Here is a 24,311-nt window from a genome sequence, read left to right as displayed (position 1 = left end):
AGCACCCATTAATTACATTTTCCAATCTGAAAGTAATTCATTTACTTCTAGTGTTTCTGTCCATTAACCAATGTTTAATCCATTCCAAACTCTGACTCCCTAATTCTTTTATTAACACCATGTGTGGCACTGAATTGAAGGTCTTCTGAAAGCCCAAATATGCTATGTCAACTGGTTGTACTTTAGCTATTCTGCTTGTTATATCTTGGAAGAGATCACATAGATTTACCAAGTGTAATTTTCCTAAAATCTGTGTTATTTGCATTTGACAATAGGTGCAGGAGTAGGCCATTTGGCCCTTCAAGCCAGCACCACCATTCAATGGGATCATGGCTGATCATACACAATCAGTACCCCGATCCTGCCTTCTCCCCATATCCCTTGACTCCGCTATCTTTAAGAGCTCTATCTAACTCTTTCTTGAAAGCATCCAGAGAATTGGCCTCCACTGCCTTCTGAGGCAGAGCATTCCATAGATCCACAACCCTCTGGGTGAAAAAGTTTTTCCTCAACTCTGTTCTAAATGGCCTACCCCTTATTCTTAAACTGTGGTTCTGGACTCCCCCAACATCGGGAACATGTTTACTGCCTCTAGCGTGTACAATCCCTTAATACAGTGGTTCCCAACCACCGGGCCGCAAAGCATGTGCTACCTGGCCACGAGGAAATGATATGAGTCAGCTGCACATTTCCTCATTCACTGTCACGCCCACTGTTGAACTTTAACGCACACAAGGTCATCAGTCGCTTAAATGCAGTGATACCCTCGCACCAGGGATCACTGGTTGGCTTTGGGTAACTGGCGGCCTCGCGCGGCTGGCGGGAAGTGTCGTTGCTGCTGGCCTGGAGTGCGGACGGATGGGCGACGCCTCTAAACCTGTTTAGCACACCGAATGTTCGTGGGGAACCCAGTGCTAAAATATTTGCAGATGACCTAATTCGAGCTCAGGGTTTCATAATTAGCAGAGCAGCTACCTCGCTGCGATCTACTGAAAGTCATCCCTCGAGCCAAACTTTTGTTGGCCAATAGATCCTACAAAGGGGGCGGGCATGTGTTCTGTTGCACTCCTCGCTCAGTCGGTCGCTCTCTCTGGACTGCGACCGCCGCGGCCCCAGCACCTGGCCAAGGCATCTGGCAGCGGGAGGCTGGAGTTTGGGCCCGGAAGCTGTCTAATGAGGCAATGAAGCTCTCAAAACTGCTTTGGTACCTTGAGTCCAAGTACCGGCACTTAAAGACAAACCTGTTGAGTTTTTTGAGTGGAAAAAACGTGAGCAAGCGGGACAGAAGCAAGTGCTGAGAACCACGTAAACTAATTTGTGGAATAGACTAGACATACGGAACCCCCTTTGAGTATCGCTGTATTCCAGTCATGATTACCACCCTTCTCCCCCCCCCCATCCGCAAGAGTATTGTCAATATTAAACCGGTCCGCAGTGCAAAAAAGGTTGATGTCCAATCCCTTAATAATCTTATATGTTTCAATCAGATCCCCTCTCATCCTTCTAAATTCCAGTGTATACAAGCCCAGTCACTCCAATCTTTCAACATATGACAGTCCCGCCATCCCGGGAATTAACCTCGCTGCACTCCCTCAATAGCAAGAATGTCCTTCCTCAAATTTGGAGACCAAAACTGAACACAATATTCCAGGTGTGGTCTCACCAGGGCCCTGTACAACTGCAGAAGGACCTCTTTGCTCCTATACTCAACTCCCCTTGTTATGAAGGCCAACATGCCATTAGCTTCCTGCCTGCTGTACCTGCATGCTTACTTTCAGTGACTGATGAACAAGGACACCTAGATCTCATTGTACTTCCCCTTTTTCTAACTTGACTCCATTTAGGTAGTAACCTGCCTTCCTGTTCTTGCCACCAAAGTGGATAACCTCACATTTATCCATATTAAACTGCATCTGCCATGCATCTGCCCACTCACCCAACCTGTCCAAGTCACCCTGAATTCTCCTAACATCCTCCTCCTATTTCACACTGCCACCCAGCTTTGTGTCATCTGCAAAATTGCTAATGTTACTTTTAATCCCTTCATCTAAATCATTAATGTATATTGTAAATAGCTGCAGTCCCAGCACCGAGCCTTGCGGTACCTCACTAGTCACTGCCTGCCATTCTGAAAAGGACCCGTTAATCCTTACTCTTTGTTTCCTGTCTGCCAGCCAATTTTCTATCCATGTCAGTACCCTACCCTCAATACCATGTGCTCTAATTTTGCCCACTAATCACCTATGTGGGACCTTATCAAAGGCTTTCTGAATGTCCAAGTACACTGCATCCACAGGTTCTCCCTTGTCCATTTTCATAGTTACATCCTCAAAAAATTCCAGAAGATTAGTCAAACATGATTTCCCCTTTGTAAATCCATGCTGACTTGGACCGATCCTGTTATTGCTATCCAAATGTGCCGTTATTTCATCTTTTTTAATTGACTCCAGCATCTTCCCCACCACTGATGTCAGGCTAACTGGTCTGTAATTCCCTGTTTTCTCTCTCCCTCCTTTCTTAAAAAGTGGGATAACATTAGCTACCCTCCAATCCTCAGGAACTGATCCTGAATCTATAGAACATTGGAAAATGATTACCAATGCATCCACGATTTCTAGAGCCTCCTCCTTAAGTACCCTGGGATGCAGACCATCAGGCCCTGGGGATTTATCAGCCTTCAGTCCCATCAGTCTACCCAAAACCATTTTTTGCCTAATGTTCCTCCATTACCCTAGGTCCTCTGGCCACTATTTGTCTCCTATTAACACCTCTTTAGTAGTAGACTGGTGTGTCTGCAACTCTCTGTGGAGAGCGAAGGCTGTGACAAGGCTCAGAGGAAGTCATGGACATCCAATGCAACCAAGGAAGAACCCAGTTTCTGACACTTGTTTGAACCATCAGACACAGACTTCTCTGAGATGCAACTGCCTCAGTGCAGTAGCTTTTTCACTTAAAACTCTCCTGCACACGTCTCCTGTCATCGTTGACACAGCAGACAACCAACAGTAATAGATCTCATCAATTTTCCTACAACCAGTATCAGTCTCTTAAGTTCATTGTTTCCTGCTTTGATCTGCTCTTCCTTACACGTTGGGGTTATATTTACTACCTTTCCTTCTGCAGGAACCATTCAGGAATCTACAGAATTCTGGAAGGTGACAACCAGCACATCCACCAAGTCCAAAACTACCTCTTTCAAAAGCTTAAGATACAGGTCATCAGTTTTGGGGGCTTCAAGTCCATTAATTTCTCCAATGTGTTTGTTTAATTACTGCTACTTCCTTTGAATTCCTCATTACCTCTAGACTGGTTCTCCTCCATTATCTTGTTCAATTTTACCAGGTGGTGGAGAAGGTGGGGGAAGGGCACGATATGAGAAGCTGGTGATAGATGGAAGAGATTGAGAAAGAAGGATTCTGATAGAAGAGGACAGTGTGGTAAAGGGAAGGGGCTAGGGAATTGGAGAGAGGTGATACAGAGGTTATGAGGGCAGAGGAGGAAGAGAAGAGGTGAGAGTTCTAAAATGGAGAAAACACAAAAAGGGGTGGGTGGCATGGAAAGGGGGAAGGATTACTGTAAGTTAGAGAAATTGTGTTCAAAGATTCAAAATACATTTATTATCAAAATGTGTATGCAGTATACAACCCTGAGATTCGTCTTCACACAGACAGCCACAAAACAAAGAAAACCATGGAACCCATACAAAGAAAAACATCAACCTCCAGATTCCAAACAAAAGAGCAAATTGTGCAAATGACAAAAAAAGTGAGAAACATAGAATATGAAACACCAGACCATAAAGTTATCAAGAGTCTAGGCATATTCAGTCCTGTTCAGTTCAGCCTAACCCAGCGCTGTGTCTTCTTTACCTGCAGGCCACAGGTCCAGTCCATCCCAATCAAAATTGCTCAAAAATAGCAACCAAAAAAAGGAGCGGCTAGAAACACATAATAATGTGAACTGCTGAGTCCAAACAACAAACCGCATAAATTAAACCTGGCCCAAGACTCAGGTCTTCAGTGCCATCTTCCGGCAGCGTCGAGTGTGAGGGAAAGAGAAACTGTCAGAACTCAGACACCTTCCTCTGTCAGCAGTGAGCGAGAGGGACCTGTCACCTGCAGGTAGTCGGTGCTGAACACCCGCCCACATTCCACTCTCGTCCTTGTTGGTTTCAGTTTTCTTTGATGCTTTAATTGGTGGGAAATGGATTCAATTATGAGCCTGTACACTGTCTCCAGGCTTATTGGTATCCAGGCCGCACACTTCACCAAACTCACTTGGAGATAGCAAAGCACCAGATCACTCAATCGGCTCAAAAGCACACCACTAAAATGTAGATCACAGGCTTCAACAGTAGCAGAACCACATTTTAAAGAGAAAAGGAGACGTGAAAGAAGTAGTTTAATGAACCATCTGGGAAAAAGTAACCTTTGGTCGCATTGTTTGCTGGCACCCATCTTCTTCCAGTCCTATCATCAGCAGAGTACCCGGATGGAATATGAGGTGTTGTTCCTCTAACCTGCATTTGACCTCATCGTGATATAAAGGAGACCATTGAAAGAAACTACACTCCTCCCCCATCTGTTCTCAGTTACCACCTGCCAGGGTGAACTCTCCCACCTCCCCACCAACTCATTCTGTCCCCTTTCCAGTCCTGAGGAAGTGTCTCAGCCTGAAACATTGGTTGTATATTTCCTTCCACAGATGCTGCCCAACCTACATAGTTCCTCCAGCATTTTGGATGTGTTGCTCATGTTTTCTCAGCAGAATGGAGTATAACAGTAGTACTCTGTGAAGAGAAAAGCTTGTGTAGTATGTAGATTAAAAAAAAAAGTCCTGTACCAACCTGTTTTTAACCGCTGGTTAAAAATCTGCTATGGGGGGAGGTGTTATGCCCTCGGCCCCCTCCTTTGTGAGAATCGCAAGAGCCCTAGTCGAGGGGGAGTCAACTGACCCAAGAGAGAAAGAGACGTGCTGAATAGACACAGGAAAATGGGTGAGAGAGAGAGGGAGACGTGCGGAAGACCACGTTCTCCCAAGAAGCAGAATAAAGGCGACATTGACTATTGTCTCATGGAGACCACGTGAAAAGCCCTCGGGCAAAGTGGGCTGGTTGAGAGAGAGATCGCATTACCTGCAACCTTGATTGACACCTGCGATCCCGTGAAGAAGTATAAAGGAGGGTCTGAGGGGGGAAAACCCTCAGACGCACCAAGGAGACACCAAGGAAGCACGATACCGATTCCCATGGGAGCGGGAAGCTATTTTGAAGGAAGCCACGTGCGTTAGATTCCAAATGTTGAATCTGTGGCTAGAACCAACGGAAGACTGCTTTTAAATAACAATGGGGAAGCCTGCTCCCCTGATTCCAAGGATTTGCTCTGTAAAGACAACGGGCAAGTGTTTATCTTTTCTAAATCATCTCTCTCTCTCTACAACGTGAAAACCCCAGCGGTTCCCAAAAGGGAAAAGCCTGCGAACTTCTGAGTGACTCTTTATATTTCAATTGGACTCAGTATTACCCCTAGACAACTATAGAGCTTATTTCTGATTGACTATTATTACACCGGTGTTTTAGATTGAGTTGTGACGATGTACATGATCTGAATGTTTTGTATTAACCATACGTTTGTGCCCTTTTTGAATAAAACGTTTGAGAATAGTAGCATCCGACTCAGCTAATCCCGCTATCTTTGCTGGTAAGTTACCTGGTTACGAGGTTACGTAACACCACCTGCCAGGGTGAACTCTCCCACCTCCCCACCAACTCATTCTGTCCCCTTTCCAGTCCTGAGGAAGTGTCTCAGCCTGAAACATTGGTTGTATATTTCCTTCCACAGATACTGCCCAACCTACATAGTTCCTCCAGCATTTTGGATGTGTTGCTCATGTTTTCTCAGCAGAATGGAGTCAGTGGGATAACCTGATATAAGTATATTGAACAAAGTACAGTTCCTGTAAAGGGTATTCAACCCCCTTGGAAGTTTTCATATATTATTATACAACATTGAATCACAGTGGACTTAATTTGGCTTTTTTGAAACAACAAAACTCTTATTGTGTCAAAGTGAAAACACATCTCTATAAAGTGATCTAAATTAATGCAAATATAAAACACAAAATAATCTATTGCACAGGTATTCACCCCCTTTAATATCATGCACCACATCATCACTGGTGCAGCCAATTAGTTTTAGAAGTTGCATAATTAATTAAATGGAGATCACCTGTGTGTAGTCAAGGTGTTTCAATTGATTGTAGTAAAAACACATCTGTACCTGTGGAAGGTCTAACTGCTGGTGAGTCAGTACACCATGAAAACAAAAGAACACTCTAAGTAACTCTGGGAAAAGTTTATTGAAAAGCACAAGTCAGGAGATGGATACAAGAAAATTTCCAAGTCACTGAATATCCCTTGGAGTACAGTTAAGCCAATCATCAAGAAATTGAAAGAATATGGCACAGCTATAAATCTACCTAGAGCAGACCGTCTTCAAAAGCTGAGAAGACTGTGCAAGATGGTGACTGCTGAGGGAGGCCACCAAGAGACCTATAACAACTCTGGAGGAATTACAAGCTTCAGTGGCTGGGATAGGAGAGACTGCGCATACAACAACTGCTGCCCGAGTGCTTCACCAGTCGCAGATTTATGGGAGAGTGGCAAAGAGAAAGCCACTGTTGGGGAAAAAATCTCACATGAAATCTCAGCTAGAGTTTGCCAGAAGGCATGTGGGAGATGTTGAAGTCAGCTGGAAGAAGTTTCTATGGTCTGATGAAACCAAAGTTGAGCTTTTTGGCCATCAGACTAAATGCTAAGTTTGACGTAAACCAAGCACCACACATGATAAAAAAAACACATTATCCCTACCGTGAAGCATGATGGTGGCTGCATCATGCTGTGGGGATGCTTCACTGCAGCAGGCCCTGAAAGGCTTGTGAAGGTCGAGGGTAAAATGAATGCCCCAAAATACAGGGAAATCCTGGAGGAAAACCTAATGCTGTATGAAAGAGAACTGCGACTTGGGAGAAGATTTGTTTTCCAGCAAGACAATGACCCCAAGCATAAAGCCAAAGCTTCACAGGAATGGCTTCAAAACAACAAAGTTAATGTCCTGGAGTGCCCAAGTCAGAGTCCAGATCTCAATCCAATTGAGAATTTGTGGCTGGACTTGAAAAGAGCTGTTCACTCATGATCCCCATGTAATCTGACTGATCTTGAGCAGTTTTGTGAAGAAGAATGAGGAAAAATTGCAGTGTCCAGATGTGCAAAGCCGGTAGAGACCTATCCACACAGACTCAAAGCTGTCATTGCTGCCAAAGGTGCATCTACTAAATACTGACTTGAAGGGTGTGAGTAATTATGCCATCAATTTTTTGTGCTCAATAATTGTAATCAAATTGTTTTCTCTTTGACACAGGAGAGTTTTTCTATTGATCAGTGTCAAAAAAGTCAAATTAATCACAGTTGATCTAATGCTGTAAAGCAACAAAACATGAAAACTTCCAAGGGGTTGATTTTTTTTTTCTACAGGCACTATGAGTGGGTAGATAGTCAATCTTTTTCCTAGGGTCAAATGCCAAGAGCACAGCTTTAAGTTGCGAGGGAACTATTATAAATGGACAAACCAAGTTTATTCACACATTGTTGTGAGTGCCTAGAAAATGCTGCCAGGGGAAGTAGCTGCAGTATATACAACAGCACCATTTTAGAAGCATTTAATCAGGCACGTGAGCAGGCAGGGTTGGAGGGATAGAGATCATGTGTAAGCATATGGGATTACTATGGAGTGGCTATACATTGTTTGCTGAAGGATTCACTCCTATGCTGTACCATGCTATGCTCTAAGTTGCATGGAAATTCCACATGTATTTGGTTTTACAGGGTCCCCAGAGATCTTGTACTTCCACTCCTGTGCATTTCCAATGAGCAAGGAACCCAAGGACACCGCAGCAGAAATTTGTACAGATTCCTTTGCTTTTTAGCAGAAAACAGTGTACTCTACATTTTAGCACTATGATGGAAATGTAGAGTTGGTAGAGATTCCTAGAAGATGTGACAGGAGCAGAATATGTTCAGTAGAGGAAAGCAGAAGTTGGAGAGTAATAGGAAATTAAAATAAAGCAATTTCTTTGGGTTCACTGGGTCTTCAGGCTTTTGGTTCCTGTATAAAATGCTAACCAGGCAAATCTGGGTCTCCTCCACAGAGTGCTGGAGGATCTCAGCAGATCAGGCAGCATCTGTGAAAAGGAATAAAGAGTTGGCATTTCAGGCCAAGATCCTTCATCACAACTCCAAAACGACAACTTCCTTTTCTTTCCTATTGATGCTGCTGCCCTGCTATGTTCCTCCATTTTGTATATTACTCTGGATTTCCAGCATCCGCAGAATCTCCTGACTTTATGACCTGTTTCTCCTCCTCCTCATGATGCTTCGCTAATTCTGATTTACAGTATAACATTATCACCTTGTGTGACATTTGTTTGGTAGTCAGATGGAAAAAGAATGCGCCTTTATCTGCTTTTGTCTTGAGAAATGGCAGATTTAAGCGGATCAATTTAAGTTTACTCATTCAGAGTTGTGGACAGAGCATTTTTGCTAACTCAGAATTGTTTTTCAATGTCTTACTGGATCTTTGCAGATGCACTTTGCAATTAAGAGTTATTCCTCTTTCTTGGATACTTGAATGTGTTCTCAAAGGTGTTTGGGGGTGGATAGTAAATGCTGTCTGAGGAATGACAAATTGAAGCGACATGAAGTAATCACCAAAAAAAAAGTTACTCTTCTGATCTTGTGAGGGAAGGAAGATCATTGATCAATTAGCTTAAAAATTGCTAGGCCAAGGATACTAGGTTGAAGATGTCCTGCAGTGAAATCTTTGGAATGGGGTGATTGACTTCCAAAGTCCGCGATGCACCATCAATAACTCTCTGAGACGATAGGCGAGATATTGGCTTTTATTGACTGGAAGAAAGAACAAGCAGCAATTGACCACCATACTACATCCTGGAGACTGAGGCCAGGGCTCAGGCCCCAATCACCTTTATACCGGGGTCTGTGGGAGGAGCCACGGTCAGTGGGAGGAGCCACAGGAGCCGTCAGCCGGAGGGGGGGGGGGGCGTGTCCAGACAGGTATCTGTAGTTCACCACAGTCCGCAATCATTTGGCGCAGGATATGATTGGATGACCGGAGTATTTTCCCTGGATGTTCATTGACCAATTTCACCAAGCCTCCTTGATGTAACCCTCAGTCAGATGTTGCCTCAATATCAATAGCAGTCTCTTGTCTCTGGAATTCAGTTCTTTGATGCAAGACTGTGATTAAGACCTAGAGTAGAGTGTTTTGGCAAACCTCAAACTGGGCATCGGACGGTAATGCCCTGTATCAGGTTTTCCTGATATTTTGTTAGTACAACATATTTCACACTGAATCTGGTGTTATAATTAAATCGGAATCAGGTTTAATACCACCGGATATTTTGGAATAGGTATAGCTAGTTCTGGAGGAGCCTTCAGCACTTTTGCCAGGAAGTTGTCTGGTCATATAGATTTTGGTCTATTTAATGCATTCAGCAGTGTCTTTATATTCATGTAGTTAATACCATGGTTTAAGACTGCCTTTCGGGATGTTGAATGTCTCCTCTCACTGGTTTAGCAATTTTAGCTATAGGTGGTTTTGAATATTTCAGCTGTGCCATAGCACTCTGGGACCCACTATTGCTGAGGATGGGGATGTTGTTGGACTCTGTTATCTGTTTAAATTGTTTCATCACTATCAGGAAGTAGTTGTGGCAAAATGATGGCTTTGATCTGATGAAATAGAGTAGGATCATTTAGTTCTGTCAGTTGCACGCTGGCTTACGCTAGTTAGCAGACATGTAGCCCTGAGTTTTGCCAAGCTGGCTGAGTTTCAAGACACATTCTATATCTGGTACATGGGAACTGTGGAGTTTGCAGCTCTGTTATAGGTTAGTTTACAGAGCTAAAGAGTAGGTATGTTTATAGTGCAACGAGAACTGGCTAGTTCGGTTCTGGGATCACATTTGTGCAGTGGTTCCCAATCTTTTTCTTTATAGCATGAACCAATACCATTAAACAAGGGGTCCGTGGACCCCAGGTTGGGAACTCCTGGTCTTTAGGGAATGGTATCAGATAAAGCCAGTGTTTTTTATTATTATTATTATTATGTAGGAAAAGGAAGCTACATTGGCATGGTGACAAGATAGAGAATGGAATTGGTGACAAGAGTAGGATTAGCAAAGTGAAAGTAGTTATATTTTGAAAGTAAGTAATCTTGGTACTGTGAAAGTGCAGAGGCCTTTGGGACAGAGAACATTATAGGCATCACTTCAAGCTTATATCGACTTCAAAGAGCTAATGCAATTGAAGGTTTTTATTTCAAATATATGGAATGAAAATATTCAAACGGAGCCCATTTAAAATCTTAATCGGGCCTGGCTGCAATTTTGAGCTGCAAGACTATTGCGGCTTTCTTTAGCATGCAATAAATGTTCACTTGCAACCCCGTATTATGAACAAACATAAATCCAGATCCTATTCCAAATCTGATTTTTGTTTGTTCGAACAGCATGAATCAGGAAAGTAATTATAAAATTATCGAAAGACGGGAATCAGTAAGAAGATAAAGCTTTTGAATAGAGGAAAAGCCATTTTTTAAAAGACTTAACTAGGAGGAAAATGTTGAGTCTGATTGTGTTCCTGATTACCTTGCATGTTCAACTGAGAATCCCCAGCTAAATGTATCAATAGGTCAGCTCAATCCAAACTTCTGCATGTGTGCCTTGCTTTGTGGAAGTCAGAACAAGTTGGAGATCTGAGGCCATTGCTGCTTGTACTCACTTCCACAGCAGTCAAACTTGAAGTTACATTTGGACCCATGGGCCCATATGAAGTGTAGATTGTGAACAATCTGCCCAGTTAAGATCATAAAACCATAGATATAGGAGCAGAATTAGGCTACTTGGCCCATCGAGTCTGCTCCGCCAATTCAACATGCCTGATCCAATTTCCCTCTTGGCCCCAATCTCCTGGCTTCTCGCTGTATCCCTTCATGTCCTAACAAATCAAAAGTATCAACCTCTGCCTTAAATATGCAAAAGACTTGGCCTCAACAGCTGCCTGTGGTAAAGTATTCCACAGATTCGCCACTCTCAGGCTAAAAAATTCCTCCTCATCTCCGTTCTAAAAATACGCCCTTCTATTCTGAGGCTGTGACCTCTGGTCCTAGACACTGCTACCATAAGAAACATCCCCTCCACATCCGCTCTATCAAGGCCTTTCACCATTCGATAGGTTTCAATGAGGTCAGCACTCATTCTTCTGAATTCTAGTGAATGCAGGCCCAGAGCCATCAAATGCTCTTCATATGACAAGTTAGATTGAATGGTTAAATTAGAAAATAGTTGAAGGATTTTTGGAACAGGCTCAATAAGTGCAATTACAAGAGGGTGCAAGTGCAACAAAAGAACGCAACAAAAAATACGTGTAAATATGTATTTCTCATACAATGAGTTCCCTCTAATCTGTAATGACCAGTGTGTGCAAAAAATCTTGTACTGTGCAATTTTTTTTGCCCAGTGACAGCAACATGTGTGCACTAAATAATTTCTTCTGTATAAACAGTATAGATAAGTCAGTTCTAAAATCTGTAGACTCCACATTGCAAACTCCACATTGTCAACATCGTCCACATCAGAAACCGGAAAAGGAAATGCGATTGTGTTCAATCATGAAATGTACTTAACACGCCAACAAGTTGGAGGGTGACAACCTTTAGTGTGCAGTTTAAATTACTTTGTGTGCTAGTACCACAAAATGTGTGCATGTGCACACCTTTGAAGGAACGTTGATAGGTAATGCTGTTATGCAGTGTTTTGAGTTGAAGGTTTCAATCAATGCAACTGCTAGGGAAAGGAATATAGAATGGCTGATGAGTTATCCTTCCTGAACTGCTTATGGGTAAAAGTAGCACCTAGTGCTGGTGTCAGCTTTATCCACCTCACGTGAGGATTTTCTTTATCGTTTCTTTTCAGAAACACAATGGTTTCTCTTTCTCCTTTAATCAGTCCCACAAGGGTTTGCAAATTTATTTCTTTGAAATACTGCCCTTTTCTTCCACGACACTTTTATTTTTAGAAAGAGTAAGATTAAAATGGATATTTTAACGTGAATTAAGGCGGGAGTTACGTCCCGAACCATTGAAAGGCAGGATCCTACCTCACTGTGTTCAATTAATTGTAATAGATTGTATGGAATTTTGGTACCAACGAGGTTTTTAACAAAGTCGTTATGAAAGTGAGATGTAATAGGATCCACAAGCACCCAAGACGTTTGGAGTGCACGGTTATATAAAATAGGATTACATCTGGAAGAAAGGCTGCCGCCAGCAAGGGATAACTACCTACAATCCTCTTCTACCTGCAGATGTGTTCTCATTCCTCTGCTACTTCATAAACCAACTCAAGAGATGCCCATTCTTTTCCTCCCAAAATAATCCAGAAGACCCTATGACACTGATTGTGGTACTGTGATTTTTTAAAGTCTATTCAATTTAAATCTTTAAAACTGAATTCAGAAACTATTCTGTTGTATTGTTCAACACAGCTGATGGCAAGAATCTGTAATGTTAACTGAGTCCAATCATATTTAGACAGATCTTCAGTGTTGTGTCATGGGTTTCATCTTCACCACCAGTAAACCAATGTTCACATATTATTTGCATGCATGAGTTTTTCTTTTAAATAGAGACAATTTGCTCTCCCAACTTAGTCCAGAATGCAACAGAAAATTCATTTATCTAATTCAATGAGAATGTGTGCTTAGCCCACTGCTCTACAAATGTTCTATATTTATGATGGTGTGGCTAGGCACAGCTCAAATGCCACCCATAAAATTGCCAGTGACATCACTGTTGTTGGCAGAGTCTCAGGTGGCAATGAGGAGGCATTCGGGACTGAGATAGATCAACTGGTTGAGTGGTGTCACATCGATAATCTTGCACTCAACATCAGGGAGACCAAGGAATTAATTGCAGACTTCAGGAAGGGCGAGTTGGGGGAACACAGGGCCAGCAGTGGAATGGGTGAGCAGCTTCAAGGTGCTGGGTGTTCCCATCTCAGAAGATCTATCTTGTGCTTAACACATTGATGCGATCTGAAGAAGGAACACCAATAGCCAGGGGTTTGTGGAGATTTGGTATGTCACCAAAGACTGAAGTGCTGCCATAAAATGGCAAATTTCATGACACAGGTCAGTGATGATAAATCTGATGCTGATTCAGAGTAAGAATAAATAATGTTAGATATGAAAGATTATGTAATTAATTATCTTAATAGTTGCCAAATAAAGACTTGAGTTTTTGACTAGTTCCTGCATCTAGCATTCATATTCTTAACACTGAGCTAATATTTACTAGGAAATGTACTTACTGATAGTACAACATTTGTGGAAATCTTCAGCAGGTACATTCTGTGTAATGCTTAATTAAGATGAGTACAGTATCTATCTCCCTGAATCTCTGGGGAAACCAACAATCTGCACCTGCACTGCTTGATACTCCATCCTTCAGGAGAAGTAAATAAATTCTGGACTAGTTGAGTAGAAACTATCCACACCTTATCTTTTCTAGTGGTGTGTTGCATCTGTCACTTGCCACTGCTTGAAATGATTGAAGGTTTGGAGATTCAGGATGATTTATCCCAGCAAACAGATGAGTTTTAGCCAAGTAAATATGGAGGTTCTTTAGGGAGCACTAGCATGGAGTTCTAGATAGGCTTGTCAACATAGTTCCTTCATCCTACCCTCCTTTCCCTGTCTCAATGGGACAAAAAGTGTGAAACACTTAGTCAAGAGGAAGAAGGATACAAACTTAAAGTTTAGGAAGCAAAATCAGACAGTGTTCTTCATAACCAGGAAAGAACTTAAGAAAGGACTTGGAAGAGCTAGAAGAGGGCATGAGGAAGCTTTGGTAGGTAGGATTAAAGCAAACCTGAGGCAGTCAACACATCTATGAAGAGCAGGAGAATGCCTAGAATGAGGGTAGGACCAATCTAGGATAAAGAGGGAAACAATTCTAGAGGCAGAGAAAGTAGCAGAGGTCCTTAATGAATACTTCGTTCCATTGTTCACAAGGCAGAAGGACTTTGACATATGTGAAGGCAGCAGCGAACATTTTGATGTGCTGGAGCATATTGAGATTAAGAAAGGGGCAGTGTCTAATATACAGTAGGATAGATAGGTCCTCTGGGCTAGACTGGATATAGCCCAAATTATTAGTGGAAGCGAGGGAAGAGATTGCTGGGGCATTAACCATGGTCTTTGTGTCCTTCCTCATCACAGGAATGTTAGCTGAGGAATGGAGAATGGCAAATATTGTTCCAATGTTCAAGAAAGGTAATGGCAATATCCTGGGAAATAAGAACTAGTGAATCTTATACCTGTGGTGAGTAAACCAATAGAGATTTATGAATATTTAGAGAAACATTGTCTTATTGGGGACTGTCAGCATGGCTTTGTAAGGGGCAGGTTGTGCCCCTCAAGCCTGATTGAGCTTTTCAAGGAAAGGACAAAATAAATTGATGGAGGTAGAACAATGGATGTGGGATATGCAGATTTTAGTAAGTTATTTAACAGCTTCCACGTGTAGGCTCATCGAGAAAGCCATGAGGCATAGGATCCATGGAAACATAAATGGGTGGATTCAGATTTGCCTAGCTGCCCTCTTCTAGTGGGTGCTAGTTGTTCTTAAGCCCACCGCCTCTACTGTGGCATCAGCTGCTGACAGAACTTTGCCAAAGTTCTCAGTCCTGGGCCGAAGTTTGATCAGCCCAGTGGCTTTCACTTTCACCATATGACTAGGTGAAGATCCTTGCTCTTCCAGGGTGGTGTCTCAGTAGCTCTGAGTTTTTATGGGAAGAGGTTGCTAGCCCCATGTCTAACCCTCCTCCTTTTGCAGCCAAGTTTGGGATCATCCATAGTGGAGGTAAGGAACTAGTAGATAGAGCATATACTGTCTGGACATCAGTGACATGTGGTACTCCTCAGTAATCGGTTCTGAGACCCCTGCTCTGTGTGCTTTTTATAAAGCTTTGGATAATGAAGTGGAAGTGCAGGTTAGTAAGTTTACACAGAACATGAAGGTCTGTGTAGATAGTATAGAAGGTTATCATGGGTTCCAATAGATATTAACAGAACGCAGAGCTAGAAAAAGACAGTGGTGGGGCTCATCAATGAGATGGCCTACAGAGAGGAGGTGGAAGAACTCAATGTCTGGTGCTAGGCAAGTAACCTCTTCCTTAATATTGACTTCTGAAGAACTTGCACCGCTCACATTCCCTACGAGTGGTACTGCAATGGAAACTGTGAGCAGTTTCAAACTCCTGGGAGTGCACATCTTGCACTAACTCTCATGGTCCCAGAATACATCCTACACAAATAGAAAGCTCGCCAATGCCTCTACTTTCTGAGAAGATGAATAGAGCTAGGCTATGCATATCTGTGCTCTCATTGTTCTTCAGGTGTACAGTGGAGTGCATCCAAGCAAGCTGCATCACTGCACCACTACGACCAGTTGTAGAGCACTCTACAACCGGTAGTTCAAACAGCCCGGAGTATCACCGGTACCAGCCTACCCATCATTGAGGATATCCAGACAGTAAGGTGTCAGAAGAGGGCCAGTAACATCGTGAAAGGTCCCATCCACCTTGCTCCTGGACCCTTTGTCCCATTCCCATCAGGGAGCAGACTACAGAGCATCCATGCCAGGACCACCAGGCTCAAAAGCAGTTACTTTCTCCAAGTAATAAGAAGAATCAACACCCCCATCCACTAACCCACCCCTCCACAACCCCAGCCACTACTACTTTATCATTTCCAGTCAGTTACCTTGTGTACAGACACACCTATGTCCAGCATCACTTTCATACATACAATCATTCTATGATTATAACTATCTTATGTATTTATTGTGTTCGTTATTGTTTTTTTGTGCTCTATCAGATCTAGAATAACAATTGTTTTGTTCTCCTTTACACCTGTGTACTGGAAATGACATTAAACAATCTTGAACCTTGAAGTGGCAGATGGAGTTCAATCTGGACAAGTGTGCGCTTTGGAAGCTCAAACTTGAAGGCAGAGTATAAAGTTAATGGCAGGATTGTTCACAATGTGGAGGAACAATGAGTCCGTAGATCCCTCAAAATGGCCAGACAGGGTGGTTAAGAAGTTGTACGGTGTGTTGGCCTTCGGTAGTCAGGGGATTGAGTTCAAGAGCCACAAAGTAATGTTGCAGCTCTGTAGAACTTTGTTAGACCACATTTGGAGTATTGTGGTCAGTTCTGGTTGCCTCATTATAGGAAGGATGTGGAAGCTTTAGAGAGAATGCAGAAGATATTAACCAGGATACTGCCTGGATTAGAGAGCATGTCTTGTGAGGAAAGGTTGAGTGAGCTTAGGGTTTTCTCTTTGGAGTGAAGGAGGATGAGTGGTGACTTGGTAAAGATGTGTAAGATTGAGATGCATAGCTAGTGTGGACAGCCAGAGTATGTTTTTTTTCCCCCCAGGGCAGCAATGGTCAATACCCCAGGACATCCTCTTAAAATAAGTTGAGGAAAGTTTAAGGGAGATGTCAGCTAAGTTTCTTATCCAAAGAGCTATCGGTGCCTGGGAAGTACTGCCAGAGATGGTGGTAAAGACCAAAACAATAGGGAAATTTAAGACACTCTTGGGCACATCAACATAAAGGGGGAGAAAATGTTATGGGCTATATAAGGGTGATTGAGCATGGAATAGATTCATATAGATCGGCACAATATTGTGAGCTGAAGGACCTGTAATGTGCTGTACTATTCTATATCCAATGTTATGAGAACTTACTGAAGATTATATAAAGTACACAAAACATTGTGCATGCATACAGAAGTATTGAAATACTGCAGATGGAGGAAATCTGAAATGAAGAATAGAAAATGCTAGAAATATTCAGTAGGTCAGGTAACAACTCTAGAAAGAAAAGTATGACTTTAGATCAGGGACTTTTTAATAAGACTTCATAGTTATTAATTTCTTTTTAATAAGACTTAAATCCAACAACCTTGAGCAGCATTATCCTTGGCTGTATTTTTAACTTGAGTTTGCATGGACTTGGCTCTAACTCTGAATCCAATTCATTCTGATCGTCAATTAGATATGGCCATCGATACAAGTTGTTACCTTATCTGTTGCTAATCTCTTGTATGGTTCTCTTTAACTCTAACAATTTTGAATATAACTCAAAACTATTGATGCACTTTGGGAGATCAGATGCAAAGGGATGATACACATTTAATGGTTGGACCCTTAACGACATTAGTGTACAGAGTGATTTTGGGATCCCAAGTCTCTATATATCTCTCTGCAAGTGACCGCACAGGTTGATAGGGTGGTAAAGAAGGTATGTAACATCCTCGCCTTTATTAGTGAAGGTGCTGAATTTAAGAGCCGGGAGATTTTATGATAGTCTAATTGGGCTGCATCTGAAATATTGCATTCAGTTCAGGTGTCCCCCTTATAGGAAGGATATAAGACATTAGAGAGGGCACAGAAGAGCTTTACCAGGATGCTGCCTGGACTGTAGAAACCATGAGCTATAAGGAGAAGTTAGACAAACTTGGGTTCTCTTTATTTCTTGAGTGGCGAAAGCTAAGGAGAGACCTGATTGAAGTTTATAAAAACAATGAGATGCAAAGCAAGAGTAGATAGCTGTAATCTTTATCCCAGGGTCAAAATGACAAAGATACCAGAGGGCATTGAGGGGGGCAAGTTCAAAAGATATTTTAGGACTTTTTTTTTAATACAGAGAATGGTCAGTACTCCAAGTGTTCAGGGGTAGTAGTGAGGACAAATATGTTGGGGCATTTAATAGGCTATTGGGCACATAAATAGAGTCATAGAATTGTACAGCACAAAAACAGGCCCTTCGTCTTATCTAGTCTGTGCCAAACCATTTAAACTGTGCATGGAAATTGTACAGGCAACATTGATTGATTTTATTAGGCATTTAATTAGTTAGGCATAACATGATCTGGAGGGTTTATTCCTGTGCTAAGTTGTTCTATGTAACTGAGCCCTGCTTTACTCAAAGGTACGTGTTCACATGTTTATAGGGGATTATTCCAGTCTGCAGATCCTTTGCAAGTAGCCTAATTTTTAGCATGGTCTCCTCATTCCAACATCCCATTGAGCCGTCTTGATTACTTACAACATGCTGGGATGAAAATTTTGATCAAACTTTAACCAGTGTTGGTTTATTATGAGTTAAGTGCTGAAAGTCAGCTCCGAGATATTTTGATGACAGATCCTCTGCACTGTATCACTTGTCTAGATCATGGTACTGGACTGTGGAGTGCCAGTATACCTTTTGCATCTGGTCCTGATTAGTGCAGGTATGCATACGCTTAGTGGGGATATAGAAAAACATGATTGAACTGTTCTACCATGGTCAGCAATTGATCTTGTGCATTGCTCAGTCTTGTAATGATTTTAAACAAATGTACTGTGGTTCAATTCTAAGTGATCCTGTCACAGACTCTGAGTTCAGTAGTGGGGTGGTTAGCCCATGGATTCCTAACCTTGTCATCATAAGATTAAAATAAGATAATAAAAATATAAGAACATAAAGTTCCAGCAGAGCTGCAAGAGGACCAAAACCTTGTTCTGGTTTGGAGGCTTGCATGCCTCAATAACCCAGAGAGCTATGCTGGCTGGAATCAGGGCTTTATGTTTTGGCTCTTGGTAGGGTCACCCATGCCAAGCAGGTCAAAGGGTAGAGGCCAGACTGAGAGTGGTCCACCGGTCCTCCAGGTTCAGGGGCTCAGCTCAGGACTAACAACCCTGACGGGTAAAACAAAATCATTATGGAAACAGCAATGAAGGTGCCCTCTACATCTGAGTGCAACGGTATTCCTGAGTCTCCACCTGGGACCTGCATGACTAACCGTAGGGAAAACCAAGAGGAAGCCACTGACATGATGAAGGAAGCCCTGAACACTGCCAGAGATGGAGGACCTTCATTGTTACCCTAAATGCCAGTGGCGTAATGGGCAGCAAGTAAGAGTTGCAGATCAGGGTAGAGCAGGGGGTAAAAAAACAAGAAGAAAAATGAGTGCTTTGGAATTTGAAAACCTCAATTTAAAAGGACATTGTGGTTTGCATTGTTAATTAATAATACAAAGGCAGGTTTTTTTTAATATTCTGTCTGTGGGATAATTATTCTTGGCAACACCAGAGGATATTAGACTCCATTTAGAACTCCAGTGGGTATTGCGTGAGGACGTTAGCTAAGCAACTATCTATAGGCCTCAAGTTTTAATATTAAAGGACCAATGTTAACTCAGGAGATGTTGCTGTGTAAAGATCTTTAATAAGGTATGTGAAAATGCTGAAGAGAAATTCCACTACACAGAATGTTGGCTACATGTTGCAGCAATTTTTTTTGATTAGACAGAAAATTGAATGCAGCCAGTTATTCTATTTGCTGCATTGTTAGTTTATAATTAGTTGGGAGGATGCATTTAAACAAAATTAGAAAATAATACAAAGGTTCAGGAGTATACCACAGAGGCTGGATTATTCAAGACAGCTCAAGAATTTAATGAATCATAATAGAGCATACAGTAACAAGCTGATGGCACTGAATCGAAGGAAGTATTAGTGAAAGTAAACCAAATTCTCAAAAATGAATGTAATTAACTAAATGTAAATGCTTCCATTTCAGTTTGTTTTGTATCGATGATTCACTCATTGTCCTGAATTACTTTTATGTGGAAGCAAAATGGATTTGGTTTGTATAGTTTACTGCAGCACTGATAAATAAATGAATAGGTCCAAATGAAGATAGGCAGCAGCCAATTAGAATGTTGTGGTTTTGCAACTACAGATAAACAAATTAAACAGTTTTCAACCACAAGGTAAATGTCTCGCTACTGAAAACCAAGACCAAGAAAGAGACAGCTGGACATTTGCAGAGATCATGTTTGAATATTCAGATGAAATTCTAATAAATAAGGAAAAAAATCCTTAAGCTATTCTGTAATATGGAACATGCAGAATGCTATTACAGCCTAGACCCCTGTAAATTAAGAGATAATCAGAATAATTCTAAAAACATATTTAGCAGAGAGATAACTGTTACTTATTGTAATTTGAATATAAAATCAAAATACCAGAGATGAACTTTAGACAGATATATCCAAAAGCTACAAATGAGATTCATTTTGCTTTTCTAAATTGTAAAGAAAATTTGTCAGGTATCCTCATTGACACATTATTTATTGTATATTGCATTTGAAATATTGAACAATATCTTTTGAAATTTTTAAGAACCTGTAATTCCATGAGTTTAATTACTCTTGATAATTAACAGTGAAATTATTAGAGCAACGCAAACAAAATTCTTGAGAAACTCATCAGGTCAGTCGGCATCTATGGAAACAAATAAATAATTGACATTCCAGGCGGAGTCCTTTCTTCAGGACTGGAAAGGAAGGAGAAAGACACCAGCATAAAAATGGGGGGGGGGGGGTGGCAGGGGAAGAGGACAAGCTAAAATGTAGGTGGTTGGGAGGGGTTGGGATGAAATGAGAAGCTCGGACGGATGATAGGTGGGAAAGGTAAAGGGCTGGAAAAGAAGGAATCTGATGGGAGAGGAAAGTGTACCACAGACAAAAGAGAAACAGAAGTGCACTAGGAAGAGATGATAGGCAGGTGAGGAGAAGATGTAAGAGACCGGGGGAGGTGGGGGGGGGGGGGAGGAGGAGGAAGGGGGAGAAAAAAGTTACCAGAAGGAGAACTCATTGTTCATGCCATCAGTTTGGAGGCTACCCGGGCAGAATAGAGGTAAAGATGTGTCTGATTGTAGGATCCCATTAAAGATGGTGGAAGTTGCAGAGAATGATGTTTTGGATGCAGATGCTTATGGGCTGATAGGTAAGGACAAGAGGAACTCTATCAAGATGACAGGAAAATGGGATGAGTGCTGATATGCGGGAAATGGAAGAGAGGCGGGGTGAGGGCAGCATCAGTGGTGCAGGAAGGGAAACCCCATTCTTTGAAGGAGGAAGACAGAGAGATCAGTAAAAGGAAGAGAGGTGTCAGAAATGGACTAAGTGAATTTAAGGGCAGGGTAGAAATTGAGGTCAAGGTTGATGAAATTGATGAGTTCAGTTTGAGTGCATAAAACAGCACCAGTGCAGTTGTCAATGTAGCGCAGAAAGAATTGGGGATCATTACCAGACAAGGCCTGGAACATGAATTGTTCCATGTAGTCAATGAAAAGGCAGGCATAGCTGGGGCCCATGGTCGTGCCTATGGTTATCCCTTGAGTTTGAAGAAAGTGGGAGAAGCAGAAGGAGAATTTGTTGTGGGTGAGGAGCAGTTCTGCCAGATGGAGGAGGATGGTGGTGGAGGGTAAGTGGTTGGGTCTGATTTCCAGTTTGAATCGATTGAGGGTAACTTTATAAAATATTCCCCCTCCCACCAATTATACAAAAGGTCATTGTCAAATTTTATTGTAAAAAACATTTTGGGCTTTGAATTGGCAAAGCTAGAATTCAGTAATAAATTGTACAGTTAGTATTGTGAATAATTGATCAAGTCTTCCATGTGAAATGTGTCTTTGTTCATTACATGGTTAAATATTTTTTCAATTCCAGTTGAGTTGATTGGTGGAAATTTGTTTGTAATCCATCAAAGAAAACAAAATCATTTTGGCATTTATGTAGGAACTCTCATAACCTGAGATGCCCTAAAACAATTCACAGCCTGTGAGACCCATTAACATGAGATCATTTTCAAAATACAGAACATGAAGCTAATTTACCCAGAGGAAAATTGCTCAAGAATCAATATTTTAATGAAATAATAATCATTTCTTAGTGATATGGATCTGTATTGGCTAAGAATCACTTTTCCAAAGAGAGCTATAGATTTTTAAGTTTATTTGAAGATGGGACTGCTGCCAGGTTAGAGCTGAGGATAATGTCTCATTTTTAAAAAAATTACTCTCAGACTAAGTAACATCCCATTCGTGCTACAATGCTATGCCACCTATATTTTTGTGTTCAAGTTTATTTGCTTGATAAATATTTTGGTCACATCTGCAATATTTGAACTAATCTTGTGATCTTATTTAATAAACTTTCTTTCTAATTGTACTCTTCGCTCCAATATTTTGTATTACAGATTTTCCATTTTTTGTGCATTTTATTGCTTGTGCATGCAAACCTGGAAATTAAGAAGTTGCCATCCTTCCATAAAGTTTTTGTCCACAAAGTATTCGGAGATAGATTTGGCATATTAAAACCTCTTTTTTCTTCTTCTTTTGCGTGGCGTTTAGGGCAGCAATGAAGCTCCTGCATCTCTGGTGGCTTTCACAGCTTCCTCTCTATTTACTGTCACATGCGAGCTGCAGGTGGGGACTCAGGAATACCATTACACAGAAACGTAGAAGGAAACTTCATTGCTGTTTCCATAACGGTTTTGTTTGACTAGTCAGGGTTGTCGGTCATGAGCTGAAATCCCAAGTCTGGAGAATCGGTGGACCACCCTTAGTCTGACCTCTACCCTTTGACCTGTTTGGCATGGGTGACCCTACCAAAAGCCGAAGCACAAAGCCCTGACTCCAGCCAGCATAGCTTTCTGGGTGATTGAGGCACAGAAGCTTCCAAACTGTGACAATGTTGTGGTCCTCTTGGGAACAGATTAAAACAGTTTCCTGTTAATATTGACAAAATAATTTAGGGCTGCTCTAGTCACAACCTGCATGACATTATGCTAATTGATCAATCAACATCTTTGGCCAAGACAAATTGCAAGCTTGGAGCTACATTTCTTCAAGAGTTTTGCTCAATTTTATCTTGTATTTAATTCATCCAGTCTCTTTTCCAATCTTTATTTGCCTTTCTGTATTTTATTTTAAACCAATTTTTATTTCATGCTTTATACTGAGTTAAGTCATCTGCAGAAATTCTCTGATGACTCAGCAATAGTTGGGTGTATAAAGGGAGGGCAGGACGATGAACCCAGGGAGGACTTTGTCAAATAGCAGAAGCTGAATCATCTGCAGTTCAACATCAGTAAGACAAAGACGATGGTGATGTATTTTAGGAAGGTCAAGCCTGCACTGCTCCCTGTTACTACTGATGGTGAAGACGTTGATGTGGTGAGGACCTACAGGCATCCTGACAACGTACTTGAGTGGAGCACCAACACAGAGGCTTTGTACAAGAAGGGCCAGAGTCACCTCTACTTCCTGAGGAGACTCAGGTCCTTGGAGTGTGCAGGCCTCTCCTTCACATGTTCTACCAGTCCGTTGTCACCTGTACAGTCTTCTATGTGATGATGTGCTGGGGCAGTGGGATCCACAGGGATGATGCCTACAGGCTCAATAAACCAATTAGAAAGGCTGGCTCTGTTATAAGAGTCAAACTGGACATACTAGTGGCTGTAGTAGAACAAAGGACCCTCTGGAAAATCCTGGCAATTCTGGCCAATGATTCTTACACTCTGCATGCCACTTTGGGTGAATAGAGGAGCAATTTCAGTAATAGACTTACAACTGTGAGGCCATTCTTGTCCTCCGCCATTAGGCTCTATGAGTCAGACTATGGGGAATTGGTGACCCTCTCCTGTTAGTCTGTTGTTAACCTCTGTTTACCACAGCACTGTTTACACTCTGGTCAGCTTTGTTTACCACACCTTGCTATCGCAGACACCATGCACAATACAGTGCAATGCTACCATCACTTCTTATCTGCACGGTGTGAATGTGCATCCATTACTGTATAATATTACAGTAATTCTCGCACTACCATCTTATCAGTATGAATTTGTGAATCGTGTCATCTTGGACTTGTAAATCTCGTGCATCTTATTTTTAAGGTAAACTTAATATTAATTCTTCCTTCTCCTCTAATATTGAAAAAGCTGCAGGTCTGTGTGATCCTGTCACTTTGAGCAGATCTCAGTCAAACTGGTATACTAACTTAATGTCAAGGATGCCAACTTGCAGCTCAAAAATGCACCTCTGAATTTGGTGCACAAAAAAAAAATAGAGTTTAGCAAGAGGAAGGACAAACCTTAGTATTTTTTCATGTTGATGCCAAATGGTTTCTGAATTTTGTTTCTATTGACTAGTATTTGTTGCCTCTAGCATTTAATGCCAGCTTTAGAGCAGAGAATAAATGAGGTATCGATGTCTGCAAAGACCAGATAGTTTAATATGACTTGGAGTGCTTTAGTAACCACCTCCTCTTGATAT

At 41.7% G+C, this 24,311-nt stretch overlaps 1 long non-coding RNA gene across 7 annotated transcripts in view; it reads left to right on the top strand.

Annotated features, from left to right (window-relative positions):
• The window catches only part of LOC140728511 (uncharacterized), an 82,348-nt gene that overhangs the window by 11,910 nt on the left and 46,127 nt on the right, over window positions 1-24,311 (top strand). For 6 of the 7 annotated variants that reach the window (XR_012099095.1, XR_012099093.1, XR_012099094.1 and 3 more), the window contains exon 2: window positions 14,357-14,459. The exons of the other annotated variant lie outside the window; for it this stretch is intronic. This is a non-coding gene — a long non-coding RNA (uncharacterized lncRNA). The remainder of the gene's footprint in view (window positions 1-14,356; window positions 14,460-24,311) is intronic. 7 annotated transcript variants of the gene reach the window in all.

The sequence above is a fragment of the Hemitrygon akajei genome, chromosome 5 (genome assembly GCF_048418815.1).
Source record: "Hemitrygon akajei chromosome 5, sHemAka1.3, whole genome shotgun sequence".
In the NCBI taxonomy this organism is placed as follows: domain Eukaryota; kingdom Metazoa; phylum Chordata; class Chondrichthyes; order Myliobatiformes; family Dasyatidae; genus Hemitrygon; species Hemitrygon akajei.
Note: the sequence above shows the minus strand (reverse complement) of the source record. Positions and strands in the feature narration are given on the sequence as shown.